The sequence below is a fragment of the Ranitomeya imitator genome, chromosome 2 (genome assembly GCF_032444005.1).
Source record: "Ranitomeya imitator isolate aRanImi1 chromosome 2, aRanImi1.pri, whole genome shotgun sequence".
Taxonomy (NCBI): Eukaryota; Metazoa; Chordata; class Amphibia; order Anura; family Dendrobatidae; genus Ranitomeya; species Ranitomeya imitator.
Window position 1 is genome coordinate 177,157,825 of NC_091283.1, and position 4,095 is coordinate 177,161,919.

Consider the following 4,095-nt stretch of genomic DNA (forward strand, 5'->3'; position numbering starts at 1 on the left):
CGTTTTCTTTCCTCAAAAATAATTATTTAGCCCAGAATTTTTTATTTTCCCAAGGGTTACAGGAGAAATTGGACCCCAAAAGTTGTTGTCCAGTTTCTCCTGAGTACGCTGATACCCCATGAGTGGGGGTAAACCACTGTTTGAGCGCACGTCGGGGCTCAGAAGGGAAGTAGTGACTTTTGAAATGCAGACTTTGATGGAATGGTCTGCAGGTGTCACGTTGCGTTTGCAGAGCCCCTGGTGTGCCTAAACAGTAGAAACCCCCACAAGTTACCCCATTTTAGAAACTAGACCCCCCAAGGAACTTATCTAGATATGTGGTGAGCACTTTGAACCCCCAAGTGCTTCACAGACGTTTACAACGCAGAGCCGTGAAAATAAAAAATCATTTTTCTTTCCTCAAAAATTATGTTTTAGCAAGCATTTTTTTAGATTCACAAGGGTAACAGGAGAAATTGGACCCCAGTAATTGTTGCGCAGTTTGTCCTGAGTATGCTGGTACCCCATATGTGGGGGTAAACCACTGTTTGGGCACACGTCAGGGCTCGGAAGTGAGGGAGCACCATTTGACTTTTTGAATACGAGATTGGCTGGAATCAATGGTGGCGCCATGTTGCGTTTGGAGACCCCTGATGTGCCTAAAAAGTGGTAACCCCTCAATTCTAACTCCAACACTAACCCCAACACACCCCTAACCCTAATCCCAACTGTAGCCATAACCCTAATCACAACCCTAACCACAACCCTAATTCCAATTCCAACCCTAAGGCTATGTGCCCACGTTGCAGATTCGTGTGAGATATTTCCGCACCATTTTTGAAAAATCCGCGGGTAAAAGGCACTGCGTTTTACCTGCGGATTTTCCGCGGATTTCCAGTGTTTTTTGTGCGGATTTCACCTGCGGATTCCTATTGAGGAACAGGTGTAAAACGCTGCGGAATCCGCACAAAGAATTGACATGCTGCGGAAAATACAACGCAGCGTTTCCGCGCGGTATTTTCCGCACCATGGGCACAGCGGATTTGGTTTTTCATATGTTTACATGGTACTGTAAACCTGATGGAACACTGCTGCGAATCCGCAGCCAAATCCGCACCGTGTGCACATAGCCTAATTCTAAAGGTATGTGCACACGCTGCGGAAAACGCAGCAGTTTCCCATGAGTTTACAGTTCAATGTAAACCTACGGGAAACAAAAATCGCTATGCTGCGGAAAAACTGCACGGAAACGCAGCGGTTTACATTCCGCAGCATGTCACTTCTTTGTGCGGATTCCGCAGCGGTTTTACAACTGCTCCAATAGAAAATCGCAGTTGTAAAACCGCAGTGAAATGCGCAGAAAAAAACGCGGTAAATCCACCACAAATCCGCAGCGGTTTAGCACTGCGGATTTATCAAATCCGCAGCGGAAAAATCCGCAGAGGACCAGAATACGTGTGCACATACCGAAACCCTAACCCTAACCCTAGCCCTAACCCTACCCCTAACCCTAACCCTATTCTAACATTAGTGGAAAAAAAAAATTTCTTTATTTTTTTATTGTCCCTACCTATGGGGGTGACAAAGGGGGGGGGTTTATTTATTATTTTCTTTATTTTGATCACTGAGATATACTCTATCTCAGTGATCAAAATGCACTTTGGAACGAATCTGCCGGCCGGCAGATTCGGCGGGCGCAGTGCGTATGCGCCCGCCATTTTGGAAGATGGCGGCGCCCAGGGAGAAGACGGACGGGACCCCGGCTGGATCGGTAAGTATGATGGGGTTGGGGGGGACCACGGGGGGGGGGGGGGGATCGGAGCACGGGGGGGTGAATCGGAGCGCGGGAGGGGTGGAACGGAGCACGGGGGGCGTGGAACGGAGCACGGGGGGGCTGGAACGGAGCACGGGGGGGTGGAACGGAGCACCGGGGGGGGGGGGTGGATCAGAGTGCAGGGGGGGTGATTGGAGCACGGGGGGGTGATTGGAGCACGGGGGGAGCGGACAAGAGCACGGGGGGGAGCGGAGCACAGGACGGAGGGGAGCCGGAGCAGTGTACCGGCCAGATCGGGGGGCTGGGGGGGCGATCGGTGGGGTGGGGGCACATTAGTATTTCCAGCCATGGCCGATGATATTTCAGCATCGGCCATGGCTGGATTGTAATATTTCACCCGTTATAATAGGTGAAATATTACAAATCGCTCTGATTGGCAGTTTCACTTTCAACAGCCAATCAGAGCGATCGTAGCCACGAGGGGGTGAAGCCACCCCCCCTGGGCTAAACTACCACTCCCCCTGTCCCTGCAGATCGGGTGAAATGGGAGTTAACCCTTTCACCCGATCTGCAGGGACGCGATCTTTCCATGACGCCGCATAGGCGTCATGGGTCGGATTGGCACCGACTTTCATGACGCCTACGTGGCGTCATGGGTGGGGAAGGGGATAAACTACAGACATGTCTCCGAACAAGCAACCAACTGTTTTTCCAGGATAACCTTGTATGCGGCTTGATTCATACGTCCTTCGCAAAGAACAACCTGCCCAATTCCAGCCTTGCTGAAGCATCCCCAGATCATCACCGATCCTCCACCAAATTTCACAGTGAGTGCAAGACACCGTGGCTTGTACACCACTCCAGGTCTCCGTCTAACCATTAGATGACCAGGTGATGATCTGGGGATGCTTCAGCAAGGCTGGAATTGGGCAGGTGGTTCATTGCAAAGGACGTCTGGATCAAGCAGCATACAAGGTTATCCTGGAAAAACAGTTTAATCCTTCTCAGGCAATGTTCCCCAACTCTGAGGACTGTTTTTTCCTGCAGGACAATGCGCCATGCCACACAGCTAGGTCAATCAAGGTGTGGATGAAGGACCTCAACATCAAAACCCTGTCATGGGCAGCCCAATCTCCAGACCTGAACCCCATTGAAAACCTCTGGAATGTAATCAAGAGGATGATGGATAGTCACAGGCCATCAAACAAAGAAGGACTAGTTACATTTTTGTGCCAGGAGCAGTGTGAAAGACTGGTGGGAAGCATGCCAAGACGCATGAAAGCAGTGATTATAAATCATGGTTATTCCACAAAATATTGATTTCTGAACTCTTTTTGAGTTAAAACATTAGCATTGTTGTGTCTAAATGATTATGAACTTGTTTTTTTTGCATTATTTGAGGCCTGCAAGCAATGCGTTTTTTTGTTATTTTGACCATTTCTCATTTTCAGGAAATAAATACAAAATGTATTGCTTGGAAATTCGGAGACATGTCAGTAGTTTATAGAATAAAAGAACAATTTATATTTTACTCAAAAATATACCTACAAAGAGAAAAATCAGACAAGCTGAACACTTTGCAGTGGTCTCTGAATTTTTGCCAGAGCTGTATGTGTAATGGGAATACCCCTTTATATCGCTTATGGGCCTTATAGGTGTTTATGGCTTATTTCGAGTCAGGGGGGCGCACTGCTTTCTTAATGCTCAGAACACATTTTGGGGGGGAACCTGTCTTTAGCCGTGCAAATGGCCTCCAGCCCCAGTGAGGGTCCAGGGGAGGGAGAGGTGGGATAAAGCCTGGTTTGCTGCTTTAGTGTCACTTTCAGTCTTTTTGGAAGGTTAAATGGCTGTTTAGAGCGGAGCATTGAAGGCCGAGCAGGGGGTGTATTGTGAAGGGCTTCTCCTGCATTGTTGTGGCCTTTTCAATGGTTCCCTGAATAAGAATGCCTTGGGCCCCCACTTTTTCCTCCTCCCTCAGCCGGAACACAAGTGCCCGGTATGGGGGGAGGCCTGGAGTTTCCTGCAGGTTGTGATGGTATTCACAGCCTCCATCGCTTCAGCTCACTCTTTCTTTTTTGCAGTTTAACCCGGGCAGAGAGACTCACTGATCTCTGCTTGACACCCAATTACCACATGAATACACTGGAGTGGCTGAAAAAGGCCTCTCACTTTTGGTGACCCCCTCACTCCTTATGCTGAGGGGCTGCGGATCAAACAAAGCTACTGCAGGCAGGCCTCCATTGTCACCCCGACCGAGGGGTCCTCCTCTATTCCAGTACCCCATTGTCTGCCGTTTTATTAAATGCTTTCACTGCACAGGATGCAAACAGCTGTTCCAGGAC